We start from the raw sequence: 20509 nt of genomic DNA on the forward strand, positions 1-20509 counted from the left end.
CCGGTGCCCCTGAAAGGTCAAACGGCATACGCAGGAATGCATAAGTGCCAGACTTGGTTATAAAAGCAGTCTTAGGCACGTCCTCCGGTCTAACCCCTATTTGAAAATAACCAGTCGTTAAGTCTAAAGTCGTCATATATTTGGTAGACGTTATGTTCCTTAGAATTTCTTCAATAATAGGTAACGGATATACCGGATATTTAGTTATGGAGTTTAATTTACGATAGTCAATCGCGAAAAGCCACCTTTTTGGATGTATCAATGGATAGTCATTGTTTTTCTTACATAAAACCACCGGGCTAGCATAACTACTTGAGATGGGCGTTATAATCTTTTTACGTAGCATATCGCTAATGTGCCATTCTATAATTTTTTCTTTATTCTTATCATACCGGTATGCTTTGTGGCGAACTGGCATTGAATCTCTGTCAATACTATGGTTAGTAACTTGAGTAAATCCTGGAATATCACTAAATAACGAAGCAAATTCACTTACCACTTGTCGGATTCTTTGTTGCTCTTCCTTAGGCAGGTGATCAAGGTTTAACATTGGCGGTTCCGATTTTTCTTCTCGAACTGGTTTCATCGTCAGCTTAAGGGACGCTTCATTAAAATCCAGCGTTGCTTCTGCCTCTGAAAGAAAATCTATCCCTAAGATAATATGTGCTTGCAGATTCTTTACTATAAAAAACATAACCTTTACTTGTTCGTCCTTGATACGAACGTATAGCGATAATTTACCTATGCACTTACATCTTTCTCCTTGCGCAGCTAACACTGTCGTATTATCCGAATTATATATGCGGTATTTCTGAAAATACTTCCTAAAAAAATCTTCTGCCACACAGGAGCACTGCGCGCCTGTATCCAGGAGTGCGGTGGCTGGGATGTTATTCACCAACACTGCAATCTTCGGAAGAGTCAAATTTTTCACCATTACTGTATTTAACTTAAAGGAAGAGGGGTTTTCTTGGCCTTCGGATTTCCGCACCCTCCCGTCAGCAGAAATCCGTTTTAGTTTAAATCCTTTTTTCTTTCCATGCTTTCCTTCTTTTTCCACTGGCCTTGACACTTTTTTCCTGGATTGCTATTGAACTGTCGACGTTCGCCGGCTGTTTTTGGATGCTCGGGTTTCCTTGCCCACTGATTCGCTTTGCTTCCGTAGCCGTGTGCTTGACTTTGCTGTGGTCTTGGCTCACCAAATTGGTTTCGTTGTTGATATTGGCGTCTTCTTTCAATGTCCGCCGATCTTCTACTTTCAAACTGGATTGCTAGCTCAAATAACTTTTCCAGTGTAGTCGGATGCCTTAATTCAATAAAGTCTTGTACTTGGAGAAGTAACCTCGGCAAAATCACTTGAATTATCTCAGGATCCGGACGATTTCCATACAAGAGTTTGAAGACGTGAATTTTTCTTAAAATAAAGCTTGAGAGATTTTCAATTGGTTTCTGGTATATGCTGAAAAGTTCCGCTTCTAATTTCGCACGATCCCTTACGACAGGGAAGGCTTTTACTAAGGCAGTCTTGAAATTTTCGTAAGTATAGGTGGGACTTCCCGCTTGACCCAAGAGACTTCTGCCTATGCATTTGAACCAATTAAGCGCTTGGCCCCTCGAAGCGCTGGTAGCTAAGGTGACTTTTTGGAACTCGTGCACGGGATATATCATGAAGTGGTCATCTAGTTTTTCCAAAAAACTGGTTACCGGTGAGTTTCCATTAAATGTTGCTTCTGGTTTCATCGAAGTGCGCATGGTCTGGACGATGTAACCAAATCCTTCCAGGGCGGCAGCTGGCATTTCTGGATTCTGAGTCGTTTCTGCAGGCAGCACAGGTTCTTCTTGAAACTCGGCCATGTTTATTCTTCTTCGTTGGGCGCCACTATCAGGTTCAATGTTCCGCCTTACTTGCTTTGGGAACATGCAAGAACCTGACTCGGAACAGGGAGCTTACTAAAGCTGTGTCCAATAAATGTGGGAAGTAGACAAGATACACAGGAAGGGTATACGAAACCCTTTATTTTTCACTCTTTACAATAATTTCCGTACTTCGGAATAGAGACCAACTACTTGTGGTCTGAACGTAAGAATATAAAAAATATTAACTTAACTCTAACTTAAATTTGGAATAATAAACAAGGGCCTACGTGGAAGATTGGCCGTATATTAACAGGAAGCCGTATGTAGTACAGAGAACTGTTAACACTACAATACGTTTAAAATTATCAAGAGGATTAAACCTCTGGCCTGGAAGGCAACCAGCAACCGAGTAAAACTGCTAAGACAAGCGGCCTGCTTCGACTAACTCCTTCCTCTCTTCTCGCTTGGCAAAAAGCCACAACTTAAGTACTTGGCGTTTGCCAGACAAATTTGCATAAATAAGTTAAAGCTTTTAATTCTGGCCGGAAGTAGAAAATAAGAAGTGATAGTAAAGATTTAAAATAAAATAAACGTTAGTAAAACTTAAGATCCTTACAATGTAAGCTTGATGTTAGTTACAATCTTTTATTTGCTGTACAGCAATGCACTTCCATTCTTTGAAAGAACTGAAACATTGATCGAAAATTAGTGCTTGTTGGATGTGAAAAAATATATAGTGCTTGTTGGATGTTGGCAATAAAGCATCTCTAAATTCCGTCCTGAGACAACCTGAAAATTCGATTTCTGCATGTTTTCCGCCATCTTCATAAGAAAACCATTAAAAATATTATATATATATATAGGCAGAATTTTCTTGAGCACAGAGATGAGTATAAGGGCTTCATTCCTATATATACAGATGGTTCAAAGAGAATTGGTCATGTAGCATCGTTTGTGAGTGGAAATCATTTCGACAACAAACGACTGCACAATGTTTTCTCTGCCTTTAATGATGAATTAACTGCTGTTTATCTTGCTGTCACTTTCATATTTAAGCTACGGCACAAAAAGTTTGTAATTTACACAAACTCATCCAGTGCTCTAAAAACTTTAGAAAGTTTTTCTGACGCACACACTTCTCTATTAATTGGCATTGTATAATTACATCAAAAGTTACAAAACCATGACTGTGAGATTTTTAACTGCTGGGTCTCCTAACATACGGGTATAAAAGGAAATGAGCTGGCAGGATACAACACAACAGCAATATCTGTTTGGTTTGAATTAAATGTGAGTATGACTAACAAGTGGTCTAGATATGAGCTGGGAGTAATCAAGCTGTTACATAAATGAGGCACAGAGGCTGTCGAATTGGTGAGAAAGTGCAAAAACATATATGTAAGTACTTACTTTACCTCTTAATAAAATTCTCTGCTTCGAATTAATTTTCGATTTGTACGTTTCTCAAATCTCCTAAGCTGTAGAATATTTTAAAGATACGTTTTATAATTTTCGAACTTTATATTTCATAAAATTAATATCTGAAATTATGCTTTGATTTTAAATAATTACTACTACAATAGATTCGGATAACTTTGGATACTGACTTGGAAAGCTACTTAAAAATTCTTACTTGTTTTTTCTAATAATTCATAGCTTTAATTTTCTTTTCCTTGGATATGATATCTAAATACCTTTTCTAATAATAAATTATTGATTTATTCCTTAGCAGCTTTAGCGCAAATTTTAGGCATTTTAAATTACTCATTATTACTTTTACTTAGAAATTTTTTAAAATGTACTATTAATACAATAGTATTAAACAGGAAATGAAAACTATTGTGAAAAATTTATCAGAAGGAAAATTTTATTTTTTGACAGGAGAAAATTTAAAATGCTGATCAGCAATTAAATTCATCTCTTATAAAAATTAGCTAAATATTAAATATATGTAGAAGAATTTTTAGAGTAAAAAGTGAAGACAACACAATTAAAATAATGAAAAAAATTTATTTATATGCAAACAATTTCATATTAAATACACATAATTTTTATACTATGACAAAAGAAATTACCACACGATTATTCCTTTCTCATATAAGACTTGAAAAAATCATGAAAATATTGTATTTGTAGATTTTAAATTAAACAAATTTTAGAGTTAATGATTTTTTAATTAAACTATAACAAAAATGATTTGACAAAACATTCCTTTTATATTTTAACTAATATTAGATTACAGCTTATGGAATATATCCTATTACTACTCTGAAATAAAGAATGTTTTTCAAAAATTAATATTTTTGTCATATTTATATATACAATTATAAATGTATAATTTCAGTTTTTTTACAACTACATTTAGTGAAAATATTCTTGAACTATTAAAAACAATTAAATTTCTTTTATTCTAAAATGCTAACACATTAAAAGATTGCTAACTAAAATAACATTTTTAACATTAAATGAATAAAAACTAAATTTTTCCAGAAATATTTCTAAATTAGATTGCTTACTATTCATCAAAAGTTGCTATACATAAAAAACTAAAATAGTTAAAAGACAAATATCTTGGGCAGGAAGCTGAAAAATTATACACAGTACTGAAATTAACATCTTTATGACATATTTTTAGCACAAATTTTATCACAGATTTTTTTTTATCATAGTCAGAGAATTACATATTTTTAAAAATGAAAATAACACAACAAGCTTTGATAATTTGAAAATAATAATACTTAACAGTCTTAAACAATAAGCTTTTCAGTTATTTTAAACAAATTAATTTCATTTAAAATAAGTAAAATTACTATGATTAAAAACTATTAATTAAAATATTCACATTCATGATATGTAAACAATGAATAAATCATACAGCAACAACTGAATACTTCCGAAGCAAAATTGATCGTATATTTTATTATTGCATATAATGACATAAAAATTCAGCTTAAGACTGTTGATTATATTTTCAAATAATTTATTCCACTATGATTCAACCAACCAGGAAACTTGACCACTGATGTATTTTCACTTCATAGATCACAAATAAAAGCATCTACAAACTGTTAAAGAGATTTGGGTAATTTACGACAAAATATCAGAATCTCTATATTATCCATAATAAACAGGTTGGTTTTCTGATAATTTACAGAATAAGGAAAATAAAAGAAACCTACATTATAATATAATCTTAATAATATACTGATTTTTAGTAAAACAGTGCAACTTGCAGAAATTAAATTGCTCTAATGGAATTTTCAAAGTACATACAAAAATAAAAACAATTTTTGTTTCCTTAATAAAACTGAATTAAATCACCAAATTTCTGGAATAATAATAAAATATTTTTAGCATTTTTTACTTAATACTGTTTACTATCTTTCATTCATAATGCTTTGAAATTGTTTTGGTAAACATACTTCAGAAAACACAAGTCCCCTTCTAAAGATACCCTTACAGCAATAATAAAATCAATAAATTGTAACATTATGAAATATTACATAAATACAAAATCAACTAAGAATAAATGATAATTCATTAAAGGTTTAACTTTCTCAATCAAACATTTCTATCAATATAAAAATCATTCATATGTCATGACAGATACAATTTTATGATATATTTACATATTACAAAGACAATATTTGAAATATATGTTTTAATTTTTTCTTAAAAATTCATATGATTAAACTTTTTCAATTAGTTACAGAGTTCTATTAACTATAAAAATAAAAATTTTGTGAATGACATGTTATGATAGGTAGCAAAATATGTAAACTACAGAAGAATCTTAAATAAATGAATCTCTCAATTTCATGCAATTTTTTTTTCTGTTCTCCTCCTAAAATAATTAACATTTTATCTTCATTTAACAAATTATAAAGTTCCAATTTTTAAATACTTATTTTTCCTGAAAACCTGATCTAATTTAATAGTCATAAAAGCTTATTCAGATGCAAATGAAAATTATCCTCACATTTAACAATGAGATAGAAGAATGGTTTCTCAACTTAGAAAACTATAAAAATAAGCTTGCCTTCTAAACATTCGCAATTATTTCACAAGCATTTTAAAAGGTGAGGCACATCAAAAAGTGTGAACATCTTTTTATCTTGACACTCAATATGTGGTCTCTCCTCTGTGACTTTCATTGCTTTTTTGTAACACATAACATTATTTGCCCCGCCATGCCACAGGAGTCAAACCACAAACAAATAATTTTGAAAGGGCTTCCATGACCAAAGTATACAATGTAAAACCTGGAGTAGTGTGAGAAGAAAAAAAAATTACCAATAACCTGTTTCCATTTCTTACAAAGCCCACGCACCATAAAAACAAGAGCATGAGTTGCATACATTTTGAACACTAATATAATACATACCTGTTTCACCAAATTTTGTTGGTTTAGCCGAAGAATGCAGGAAATGCATCTTTGTAGTGTGGTATGCACAAACATCACTTTCCCCGGTAGAGCGGTGTTTGAGACACCAGGGTGCCTAGGCCGAAGGCCTTACCCCTTGTAGAATAGTTTGGTGGCTTCGAATGTTGTGATGAAAATAACCAGGAAATCTCCTAGAACAAATGTGCAAAAGAAAAACAAAAATCATAATTATTAATTAAAACAAGGTACATAAGCATTAGTTCTGGAAAGCTGTAATATAAGATGGCATAGTAAGATGATAAAAGCCGTCGGGCTGGTGCGAACAAGTCCTGTGCATAGTTGAAAGAGAATTTTTACATAATTCTAGTTGCTGATTCGTCGGACCCAGTCACGTGGGAGGTCACCCTCCCATAAACTGACCCCGAACGATGCTGCTTGAAAAACCCGGAACAGGGACATAAATTAGTGGTAGGATAGACGAAAGATGAAAATAAATACATAAGGACACTGCATATATCGTAGGTGTGTATCCTTAAAAGTCCTCATCAGCAATCTTCATGAAGTAAATAGCAGCCTTAAAGCCGCATGAGAGTTTTTCAGTAGTTGTTTTAGCTGTTTTGATGCCTTCTATGAAGTAGATAATTTTTTCAATAAACTCTTGCATCCTCTCTTCTTTGGGCCTGGAAGGGGCTTTTCTGTCTTCTGCAGGAACTTGGTTCAGCCTCTTCTTTAGCATTTCGCTGTATAGGACATTCCGGGGAAGTGGTATATTGTCATCGGGTTTTGTAGACTGTCGTGGGAGCTCATCAGTTTTGAAGACGGAGTCTGTAGTTTTTCGCGGTACTGTCTTTTTATCGAATTTCTTCTTATACACTTCGCATCCACGATAGCTGGCGACATGGTTTTTCCCGCAGAATAGACATGTGGGAGTTTCATCCTGATTTTTCGGGCAAGTATTACTGCGGTGATTTTCACCACATTTGCAGCATCGGATTTCATTGGTACATAAGTACTGGGAGTGCCCCCACTCCTGGCATCGGAAACACTGCGTCGGTCGCTTTTTGGGGCTGTACTTTTCAATCCTTATGTTCATACTGAACATACAGTTCAGCTGATGTATTGCATGGCCTGCGTCATTTCTTTTCAATTCAATGAGCCATATTGGCAGTTTTTCCGAGTTGCACTTTTTGCTTCGGCAGAATTGCTTGACTTTGAGCACCGGGAACTTTCTTCTTGCGAGATCATTGTAAATCGTTTCTTCGGTAATTTTGGTCGGGAGATTTCTCAAAATGACTTTAAGCGGTTTTTCGTTATCAGTCAGGTAAGTATGGAAAGGGATTTCATTGGATTTGAGAAATTTCAAGGCATTTTGGTAGTCCTCCATTTTCTTGGTATTAACGTATATTAATTTTACTTTTATGGTCGCTTCGACTTCTTCCGTGCAAATTTCTCGCAGATCACGTTCAACTATAAGCCAGTCTACCAGCTCTTGTTTGAAGACAATGGGGGGTGGTATTTCCTCAGTGCATACGTTTTCGGGTAACTTCGAAGTTTCATTTAGTGCATCAAATCTGTTTTCGGTAGGGATTTCCATCTGTTCCGTTTTGGCAGGTTGCCGCGCCGTCTTTTTGGGGGAGACCCATGATATTTCCTTCGATGTCTCAATATCAGCACTTGGAGGGTTCTCTGCTTGTCTTGGCTCTGTTATTGCATGGCTGTCATTCAGTCCAGGTGGTTCCAAAAACCTTTCAAGCATTCCCGGTTGATCACGAAGCATTTTCATTAATGATGCGTGGGTTTTGGTCGGAGCACTATCAGTTACCTCTTGGGTGATATCAGCCGCAGTGATGGAGAATTTCTTCTTTTTCTTGCTCGCCCTCTTGGGTGATTTGATAAAGTCTGCTCGTCGGAGTCGAAACTGCACAGATTTGGTGGAAATCATCGATCGGTCCGATTCCATGTCATCGTCAGAGGATTCACATTGTGCCCTAAAAAAGGACATTTTGTTGTACCCAGAGGTACCTGTCGAGCTCAGAGATTCGCAATAAAAACCTACTCAGAATACTTAACCGTCCGCCTACGGGACTGGGACAGTTCGCAGTACGAAAAATCGGAAGTGCTCAGCAGTGCGGCCTACACGCTCGGCAGCTACAGCAAGGGAGCGAGATCCGACTGGTCTTATACAAAACATCTGCTGGTTTCTGCATTATATCTCTGTCCCGCCCAATTAAATACTTGCTGCAAGCATCAACCCATAGCTTTGATCTACCAGGGAAAAAAAATAAAAATGTGTATCCAAAGAAATTTAAAAATTAACAAGACAAAATGACACATCTAATGTAAATCATTGAAGCGTCTTAAAAAAATTCATCAAAGCAGCCTAATAATGAATTGAGATGATACATTTCATCCTGTCAAATAAATAAATATTGTTCCTTTGTTTAAAATAATTTTGAGTATATTTCACTAATTACCATAAAAAATTGTATAGAAAACCCTTTGAATTCACCTGAAATGACAATAATGTAAATGTATATAGAAGAATGGATTGGTTGGTTTGGGGTTATGTGATTACAGCAAAGCCTCAAGGGCTATCTGCCTAAGGGAAGGGATGCCTTCGTAGAGGACTTTATAAAGGGAATTGGCTCGTATACATGTTGCATTTGGGGAAAACCATTAAAACGCCCAGGCAGCCAGCCCATTCACAGGATTAAAACCTCAGATCGAACTACCAGTGCTCAGTGATTTTACCACTCGGCCGCAGATGGGCACAAGAATGGCTTGGATTGGGTTATTAGGATTGTGGCAAAAGCTATCTGTGTGTTTGTGTGTGATCTTTGTAGATGACATCGTAAAATATTTTTAAGGCTTATATACATGTTACACATAGATAAAACTAGTTTTTAGGCAATTAGCATAAATTATTCCATTTTTAAAACTCTTATATCATCAAAGCAATCTTTTGTTTGTCATCACTTAATGAATCACAGGTAAGACTAGAAGAGAGATCATTTAATGAATCACAGATAAGACTAGAGAGTCTTGAATTCTTGGTGAATTTATAGTATATCGTGTCAGTGTGGTTTAAGATATATTGGCCAAACAAAAAGAGCGTTGAAGTTTCGTATCAAGGAACATGAATCTTATGTTAGAAAAGGCGAAATTAACAAGTCTTCAATAGCGTATCATAGTTGGACATTTAACCATAATTTTGACTTTGGGTCTGCAAAAATTATCCAAAAGGCTTCTTCCATAGGTGAATTGGATTTTCTTGAGGCTTTTCATATTCACAAAGATTTAGCAGGTTTAGTTAATGATTTGAAGTCCAATCCAGTCCTTCCTAATGCCTTTAAAATTTTACTATCTTAATTCAGTTATTTTTGCCGATAGATGGCGTTACCTCCTCGCGTTTGGTACTACCAGAGGGTATAAAAATTCGTTCAGTGGTTGCTTTCCATTATTTGAAGTTCAGATTTTGAGCGTGAAGGTGCATTTGCCCCTCGCTCCCTATTTTAACTTCGCTAATATTTCTTTATACTTGATCAGACAGCCTGGCTCAGTAAAAGTAGGCGGCCAGTGCAACTCTGATTAAAAATCCAGTTATAACCACGTGCAGTGCTGATAAGGACCACGTGTTTCTGAGACTCCTTCCCCTTTATTTTCTTCTTTCTAGGTATTTCTTTCTCCTGATGAGGAGGGACCTTTAGCTGCCCTCGAAATCGATTGAGTGTTTCATTATACTTACGCTAAATACAAGGTTGTTTTTACGATTTTGAGAATCACAGATAGTTTTAAATACAAATTAACTATAAGCACAAATGTGTAAAATAAAATAAGGTGCTGCATAACTTTCAGCTAATGTAAGTTGGGAGCATATGAACTTATCATTAATTGTTAGTGAACTTATCATTAAAATTGAAAATTTAAAAAGAAACTGCTATATATGCACTATATGTTACTTCCTTATTAAAGCAGACACAGCCTGGCAATAATTAAAAGTTGCATGTCACTAGTTTGGCAATTCAATCCACTAATTTGGCCACAGTTGCCACTTTAAAGGAAATGTTAACTGTACATATTCTAATATATTTTATAAGTACTAGGCTTAAACAAAAAATGTGTATTACCTTTCTGGATCTTTAGGAAACCTAAAAAATTTTCTTTCAGGAAAGTCCCAGGAATTGCCATTGCACGCCGCACAGCGTGCAAAGGCTTTTGGTGAAGGACCTTTCAGCCTAAAAAAATTAATTAAATCACCTTATTAAAGTAATTTCATTTAAAAATTCATGGTCACAGTAAAAACATTAGATATTTAGCAAATGGTTTAGAAATAGGCTCCCCTTCACAAAAAGTTAAATATCATGACAATTGATTTACATAGGTAATTTATTTCTGCACTAAAAATGTAATATCCTCTAGACCTTTCAAAGAAAATCTTGAACATATATTTACATAAAAATCAATGAATAAGTCCTTATGAGTAAAATGATGAATAATATAAATAAATAATAACTTGAAATAAGTTCTTATAAGGTTCGAATAACCTAAACTTAAACGTTTTACACAGTGCATGGGAACATATTTTCGTGAAAAAAAGTCTTGCGTCGAATGAAAGGGCACGAAAAATGAGATTTGACAAATGAAATTTCACTCAAAGGGGGAGCGATTATTATTATTATTATCATTTTATAGATTAGGCATGAATCAGCTTTACTTAAAAAGGTGTTTTAATACGGGAATAGGATCCAATACCTTTGATTTCTTTTACAAGTTGAAGTACGTAATAAGTTATATGGCAGTTTTTCATAAAAAGTGGTTCCTTCGAAGGAAACACGCCGGCAATCTCCTAAAACTTTAAGTAAGCACCTGATCTTTGCTCTGACAAAAGCTAAATAGAATTGTAAATTCTACGTAAGAGCGAAGGTCAAATGCCCACTTAAAGTTTCAGGAGATTGCCGGCATGTTTCTTTCGCTGGAACCACTTCTTATGGAAAACTGCCATATAACTTATTTTGTATAATTACCGTCCAGATTTTTCAGAGTACTTGATCTTCATTATATCTGTTTTTGTCAAATTTACATTTTATATGCTATGTCATTCCAAATAGTAAGCTTCGAATAGGATGAATATTAGCACATTCAACTGAATTGCCTAGATCTGAAAAATTGCTTTTACTTCCAAATTTTTTACCTTATATCTGCATAACCTGCATTTATCCCATTCGTCTTCCTATTGCTGATGGGGAAAATTACATTTACGTGAGATATTTGGAATACTGAAGTTCATATGAATGTTGAATAAAGAGAACAAATCCGGCATTCTGTCATACTCTGAATAATACTCTGAATAATAAAATTTTAAGAAAACATCAGCTTCATTCACGTGAATAAAATAAATACATTCTCAAAAACAAACATCCAGAAAATCTTTCGCAAGTGTCAACATAAACGATATACAAATATATTTTTAAGTATTTTAATATTTCATAAGCTGAAGATAAACCAAAAAAGTATCGGGAATTCATTGGCATATGTTCAAAGAGATAAAGCAGCAAAGATAAAATAGTTTCCAATAGCAAAGAGAAAACAGTTTCGAAATGTCTAAACGACAACCTAGAGCACACTCTCAAAACGTTTGCGAAAAGACAATGGGGCCCACTAGCGGCCAAGCGGTAAAATCACTGAACACTGGTAGTTCGGTCCGAGGTTCGAATCCGGCGAACGGGCTGGCTGCATGGGCGTTTTCGTTGTTTTCTCCACGTGTAACGTGTATACGAGCCAGTTTCCCTTAAAAGTATCGGCATCGAATACGAACGAAGGCATCCCTCCTCTTAGGCAGATAGCCCTCGAGGCTTTGCCATAATCACACACACACACGCGCGAAAAGACAATGATCTCAATAAGACATAAATTTTATGGAACATGACATTATTTAAAAATTTTCGTTCGAAATTTTAGTTCTGATATACGAAAATGCACATTAAATAACTAAATGTGGGTATTTCTGTACATGTTTGTAAAAAACGAATATATAATTTTTTAGGAAAATTTTGCATGTTTTTTATTTGGGTAATAATATTTTTAAGTTAGGAACATTTTCTATACTGAACATATGTGTCTACGAAATTCTTTGGAAAAAGCGGAAAGTAAATAATCATTTCGATACTTCTCTAGAAATCAAATATTATAAATAAACAACGATTTAAAAATTAACCAAGAGCACAACGAAGTACATATATAAATTATTTTGCTAATCGGTTATGAAATTTTAAGTAGGATATATCCAGAATCTTCAAAATTAGTAATGAAACGTTAAATTTAACCCTTGAGATTTTCCTAAAGAAGTCTCTGTAATAGTAAAATGCTGGTTAAAACTGTGCTAACAGAAGGGGAAAAAATGCCTTTTTTAAAATATTCGCATGATATGAAATAAAAATGAAAGCATTGCTCCGGTTCAGCAATGCAATACAAGTTGTTAAATAAAAACATTTTCTAAACTGAGTTTTTTCGTCACGTACGAAATATATTGAAAGAGCGAAAATATATTAGCAGTGGGCTAGGAAACTAGTCACTATATTAGCAGTGGACTAGGATATATTAGCAGTGGAGTAGTAATATATTAGCAGTGGACTAAGAAACAAATTTTCAAAGATGATACTGTGGTATGAAAATTAATCAAAAAGTATAACACGTAAACATTTTTCTTCGCAATAAGTTATGAATGTTTTCGTTTCAGTAGAATGAAGTTAGAAAATACAAATTTGGTAATGAAACACTCATTTCAGCCTTTAAGATTTTATTAAAAGATGCAATAAACACATTCACTTGAAATGTAATGCAGTAAGTTAAAATATAACTCTCAGTGCAATATATTAGGTATGTACGGTTAATTGTTTATTTCGAATATGACAGAGCAGAAACTTTTGAGTCAGAGAGAAACCATGTTTACAAAACGATGGTTCTTGTTTTCCTAGTAATTCAAATCAAAGCGTTGATGTTTTTTTATGAAGATGATATATTTTTTAGACATGTTTCTAATGAAATTAGTATATAAACTTCTTTTAAGAAATAGTCTTTACGAGAAAAATCTATGACAATTCAAGTCAGTGATCGTGGTGACTTAGAGAAAATATTCGAAGTCTGTATGAGCTGAGTTAAAAGTCTCCATTATCTACATTCGAATACATCTAAGTCAGAGAAAGTTAATCTATTCCTATAGCATACTAAGATAAAAATTCTATTTCTTTTCTTAATTTCTGGTTCAGCGTAGTAGTATTGTTAAATCTTCTAAATGTGTAACACAATTATTAAATCAAATAATATAACTATTTAGTAAAAATTTGTTCTCAAGACTTTACAAGGCATTGTAAACGATAAATAGGAAAATATTTGAAAATTCAGTGATTTGCAGTGGAAGTAATGTAAAAAATGGTAATATTCAAAGTGTTCTAAAGGTTACAAATAAGGTACTTCAGAAAAAACTGTTTATGAAAACACGAACACATCACAGCCATCCGCAATTAACTTTCGTCAAAACTGAAAATTTTATGTTAAAAATTTACTTGAGATGCAGGAAAAGAAATATTAAACGATTCAAAATGAAAATACTCATGCAAACTTTCCGAAATGAAATGTTCAGTATTTCAGGAAATATTCATTTAACTTGTTTGCAATTTTGTTAAATAATATGTAATGAGCATTCGGATGCGGGAAAAATAACAAACATTTAATTATCTGGCAATGAATCATATTTTATTGGAAATGCAATGGCATGAAAATTAGACAAATATATCTGTATGGAAAATCTTGATGATAATTTCTGAGTGTGTTTGTTTTTAATAGAAATAGTTAAAGGCTCCTAGATCGGTAATGAACTACTAAATTCGGCCAATTTTCATCAAAAAACGAAGTTCTCCGTAATGATAAAATATTACTTAAATTCTCTAGCTTTGTGACTTCCCTCAGACATTGGCAAGACCAACAGTTGTCTGGGCAATACAAGATAACTATGTATTTAATAGGTTATTTCAAAGATATGAAAGAAATAACAGTTGGGTAAAAAAATGGACGTTTTCAAGAAACAAATGTTCTCTTATGTTCTTTTGGTATTATAATTGGAAACAAAATGCAAAAATTAAGTAAATACGTAGATAAATGTCAGGAAAAACGATAAATTTATATTAAATGTTTACTTAAAGTCTATGTAAAGTTGGAAAACAGTGATCTTAATACATTTGAAAAAGTAGTTCATATACAATGCATTAAAATTTTGCTATCGATCTTTGAATTCATGAAAATCAGGTCATTCATCACGTTCGCTTGTTTACAGTATATTCCCTTGTCGTTTTAATCTTTTTACTTTTGAGTTGTATTATTTCTGAATCTGAAGCTTTAAAACACAAAATCAGTCTGATTTATCAACTTGCGTCTAAATGTAAAGTACAGTCAACCAAGTGGAAGAATTCAGTATAAGTAAATGTACTACAGACAAAATAAAATTAAAAATTCATCATTATATTTCATGCTCTGTTCATGAAACTAGTCCTGACTTATCTCATTCGGAAAATTTTCAGAAAAAATATTCGTTTCTTGTTCATGTTTTTGCATACTTAGATACTAATTTTGTTGGAAATAGGGGATTTTCTTATTCCATTTTATATTTCACTGTTAAGTCTGGCTTGGGAATTTTTTTTTCCATGGATATGGCATACTTCTCCTATATGTCTGTCACTGTTCTAATAAATTACGTTACTAACAAGTATGAATAAAATCCCTAGCTATACAGTAATTATCTTGAATGTTTGCTTAATCTGAAACGAAAAATGCAACCCATGTGAAAATATAGAGCAAGTTTATCTTAAAAAGTTCACGAATACATTTTTGTTTCTTAGTCCTTACATGCTTTCTGTGTTTATCACTTAAGTTTATTGTGTACCTATCTTTAATCTAATTTGTGAAGTATTCCTGTTTGAATACTTGCATTTGAATTTGTTTAACTGATTTTTAAAGTGCGCGTATATTTTGATCAATGCGTGGGGAAATGAGGCACCAAGTGGTACTAAGCATTCCATATTGCATCTTTTCTTAAGAGTACAGCCGGTTAAAAGAGAAAATGCGTTTCATACTTTGTGAAATGTATTTTATTTACTTATTATGTGTCATGCTCATGATAAATAAAAATGTTATACATGTGAGCAGGATTGTGTGGCTCCAATGTTTAATTTAAAAAAATGCTTTTCAAAAAAGTGTGGTCTTTCTTATGACAAATTAAAAAATGCGTTAAAATTTTTAAAGTTGGTGACTATAGTAGATCATTATATGGACTTTCTGTCATTATTACTTATTTTGTATAATTATTTGTGTGTAATTTTATTTACTATCTATGAGAAGTTAAATGACAAAAATGCTGTAAAAGTTCATTATTAAGCAATGTCAGTTTGAAATTTCTAACTTAAAATTATTTGTGTTAGGTCTTTTAAGTTAATTACTATGTTAGATCATTATTTGGAAGTCTGCTCCATATTTCGTGTAATGTATCATAACTATGTAGGAGTTATTTGTCAGGTATGATAAATTAATTTCGTTCTCAAAAGACTGGAAGAGTTCACTGCTAAGTAAATTATTGACAATGTAAAACATGGGTATCTTTCAGTTAAGTTTATAATGTTGCGAGGCCCCCAACTTGTCAGCAACAGTGGTAGTGACTGCTTTGAACTGTAAATTACATAAACTCGTAAGAAGGGTTTTAAATCCCTTTTTATTCCACTTTAGAAATACAGCTGCGTTCACTTGACGCTCACAAACTACGCCGACCCGGCGGTTTAACGAAATAGAAAAGTACAACTAAAAATAAATGACAGGATGAATAAATAACGAAATCACTACCTACGAGGCTCTATAATCGTAACTAACTTAACCGCGTTCTAAGATACAGCTGAGATTCAGCAAACTTAATCTTATGATTATCTTAATCAAAATTAAACTTATGATTAAGAAGTTGAAAGATTCAACGAACTGCCGAAATAGGAACACAGGCCGAAACGCGCGGTTCTTAAATTTCTACCTAGCAACCTTCACACTCGCGATTCAAGACGCACACTTACAATCTCGTTTCCCTTCTATTTAAACTCAATTTACTTCTGCTAAAATTTGAATACTCTGCGCGTTCTACTACGATTTACATACTCTGGCATTGGCAATTCTAGGGAAAAGTAGAGGCTTGACAGGACAGATAGCTTAAACTTTGTAAAGATTTAAAAGAAGTGAATCAGAGGCCGATGATAATTAAGTAGAGGCTTTATTAAAAGATGGAATTTCACGCACATGGTAAAGCACGTTTCTACATATCACACGAGCACCACTACAACCGTTGCCAGATCAACCTAAGCAAAAATTATAAAACAGTTACAGTTAAAATGCATGACATTAAAACAAGAACGGGGAGTACGTGTGATTATTCTCAACACCCTCCCTTAATCACATATTATTTTACATTTATCTCTTAAATAACACAATCTTGGTTTAGGCAAGCATTTTGTAAACAAATCAGCTAACTGATTTTCACTAGAAACATATACGAGATTTATATCGTACAATTTTACAATATCCCTAATATACTTTAATTTAATATCCAAATGTTTTAGTCTAGCACAATTACTTTCATTCAATATTGCTTTAATTACAGACTGATTATCCTCATAAACTGAAACTTTAATATTGTCGACTCCTAAAATTTCTTTAGATAAATTATAAAATACAGTTAGGTCTTGAATAGCTTTTGCTAAAGCCAAAATTTCTGCCTCAGTAGAGGACAGAGCAATAGATGTTTGCTTTTTAACAGACCAAGTTACAGGACAATCATTAAAGAAAATAATATACCCTGAAATAGATTTTCTATCATTTGTATCTGACCCCCAATCAGCATCAACATAAACATTTAACATAATATCAACACTATTAGATTTACAAAATAATAATTTGAATTCAGATGTCCCTTTTAAATATCGAAGAATTTGCTTCAGACCAGCCCAAGCACTGTTAGTGGGTTGTTCTTGTATCTGACTCAGACAGTTCACACAAAACAGAATATCTGGACGAGTTGTCATAGACAGATACAGCAAAGCACCTACAAGTTCACGATAAGGGCCATGAAATCTTTCACCATTCACAAAATTTGATGAAGTTGACTTAGGCACTAGAGGAGTATCAGATGGCTTACAATCTAACATTCTAAATCTATTTAACAATTTTTCAACATAAGATTTTTGGCCTAAAGTAAGTTTGTTCTGTGAATATTCAAAACTTATTCCAAGAAATTCATTTGCAACTTCAGCCTTGGACATCTCAAATTCATTTCTAAGTAATTCAATCACAATTTTTACCTCTGAATCATTAGAACCAGCAATTAGCAAGTCATCCACATACAGCACAATAAATATTTCACTCTGTTTAGTTCTTCTTACAAAAGTACATGCTTCACAGTTAAGTTGTTGGAAGTTTGACAGAATTATAAAATCAGTAAATCTCTTGAACCACTGCCTCGGTGCTTGCTTAAGTCCATAAAGACTCTTAAGAAGCTTGCACACACGACTACTGTTGTCATTGTAGCCCATTGGTTGTTCCATGTATATTGTTTCTTGGAGATCACCATTCAGAAATGCAGTCTTTACATCTAATGCATAGATTTCAAGATTCTTTTGAACAATGATAGCCAGCACAAGTCGAAGTGATGATGTACTAATTACAGGAGCATAGGTCTCAAAGTAATCAATACCTGGCTTTTGTTCAAAGCCACGAGCAACCAATCTAGCTTTGTAGACATTGTTTCTTTTGATGCGCAACACCCATTTACAGGATATTGGCTTTTCATCCTTTGGCAAGTTGACTAACTCCCACACTTTATTTTTATTAAGAGAAGCTATTTCTTCATGCATGGCTTTCCTCCATAGGACTTGCTCTTCTGTCGGCAATGATGTTATATCCTCATATGTTACTGTATCAACAGTTGCCACATTAGCTTCATACATAAAGTAATCATTCAACTTTACAGGTAATTTTACATTTCTTCTTTGCCTAGTAATTTCTTCATGACTTTCTTCAAGATTTCTGGAATCTACATCACTTGAATCATATACTACCTCATCTTTAGCAGGATCTTTACTTTCTATGGAAAAATCATCTTGAACTGAGATACATTTCTTTTTCTCTTCATTGAACAATACATTTCGAGAAACCACAACATGATTTGTGACTGGGTCCAGTAAACGATAACCCATGGTAGAGTATCCAATAAAAATCATCTTTTTTGATTTTGGATCCAATTTCTTTCTTAAGTTATCAGGAACTCTCATGTATGCATCAGATCCAAACACCTTAATAATATTCAAATCAGGCGGCTTCCCATATTTGAGCTTATAAGGTACATTTTCAACAGTCTGATTTGGAATTCTATTCTTAAGATATGCAGCTGTCTGTACAGCATAGCCCCAGACGGATTTAGAAAGCTTTGCTTCACATATTAGAGCTCGGGCCTTCTCTAAAAGATATCTGTTGGCTCTCTCAGCCACACCATTTAAAGGAGGTGAATATGGAGGAGCAGGATCTATCATAACACCATTTTTCTTGCAATAACGAGCTAGTTCACCAGACACGTATTCCTTGGCATTATCACACCGAATTTTGTATTGCGAAAGGCAGTCCAAAATTGTATAAAGAAGAGTGGTTGATCCACTATAAAAAAATGCTTACAACTATGCAACAAATACTAAATAATTTTGTCCTCTTTATTACGAGTGATCAAATGAGGAAGGTACCTCTAGATGAAAACTTGATATTACCTATGCCACCATTATCAGATGATGTGTATATTTCACGTTTAAGTGAGGCACGGCGATTTGTAAACTTATGTAAATGCCTAGCCAAAATGATCAGTGGGCATTAGGTGCAATTCAATGTTTAGCTGTATGTTTGAAAGAAATTCATTTGATTCCTCCTTCACTTAAAAATGAATTTGAGGATTTTTTATTGGAGCAAATTGATTGTGTATCCACAGACAGCATTGAGGCTATTGCTGATTGTTATGTTGCATTTATGCACTGTATTGGGTTTACGTGTGGAACATTTTTTGGAACGAAGACTTCAGACTCAAGTATTTAAACAAGGTCTTGCTAAAAGTATACATCATGCCAGAGTTTTAATACGTCAGAGGCATATACGGGTTTGAAAGATGCCTCGAATACCAACTGTTCATAGTAAAACATATGTAACCCCACGTCGTCCTTTTGAAAAGGAGCGTCTTGACCAAGAATTGAAGTTTATTGGAGATTTTGGACTCCGAAACAAGCGTGAAGTTTGGAGAGTGAAGTATACATTAGCCAAAATACGGAAAACTGCTCGGGAATTGCTTACTCTTGATGAAAAAGATACTAGAAGACTTTTTGAAGGTAATGCCTTGCTTCGTCGTCTGGTAAGAATTGGTGTATTAGATGAAAACAGAATGAAGCTTGATTATGTATTGGGTGTTGGAATGTTTTGCTAATATGCACTCTTCACAAAAGCTTGAAGGTGACTCAGATACTGGCAAACCCATTTCTTTTAACATTTTATCAGATGAGTGCCCCATGCGCCTGTGCCATAATTCTGCACTATGATTTGCAATGTATGTTGAAGCTTTAACTGGTTCAAATTGACTCACATACTGTCCTTTCTCATTGAGTTTAGCAAACTTAAATTTTTCATTCCTCTTTTCAATAACAGCTACATCATTCTTAAAAATTACACTGTAACCTGCTTTTTGAATATTCTTCACAGATATTAATTGACCGTTCAACTCAGGCACATATAACACATCTTTAAGTAATATTTCTCTTCCATTTAATGTTCCAGGTACTGTACCAATACCTTCTACCTTTAAAACTTCATTTTTTGAAGCACATGCAACAGTTCCAGAAAAAGGTTTAATTTCTTCAAACCACTCACCTTTATTACACATGTGTGTAGATGCTCCAGAATCCAGAATGAAATTTCCAACAGGCTCACCAACCATGAATGTTACTGCAGCCGATTCTCTATAATCTGATTTATGCTTAAATCTGCAATCCTTCCTGTAATGCCCTGGGCGTCCACATCCAAAACAAACTAATTTTTTCTTGCAAAGTCTGGCAATATGACCTTTACTTTTACATTTGTGGCAGATGATATCACGCTTATCAGCGCTAAAAGCTACGTTATTACTTGAGCCAGAAATACGAGAATCGTAAGAATTTCTCT

At 33.6% G+C, this 20509-nt stretch overlaps 1 pseudogene; it reads left to right on the forward strand.

Moving 5' to 3' along the window:
- Nucleotides 1-19343: 19343 nt before the first annotated feature.
- On the forward strand, nucleotides 19344-19778 carry LOC146993345 (small ribosomal subunit protein uS4 pseudogene; annotated as a pseudogene).
- Nucleotides 19779-20509: the final 731 nt, after the last annotated feature.

This window comes from Stegodyphus dumicola, chromosome X1, assembly GCF_044657685.1.
Source record: "Stegodyphus dumicola isolate Sdum_Otavi_A_Nest chromosome X1, ASM4465768v1".
NCBI classification, from domain to species: domain Eukaryota; kingdom Metazoa; phylum Arthropoda; class Arachnida; order Araneae; family Eresidae; genus Stegodyphus; species Stegodyphus dumicola.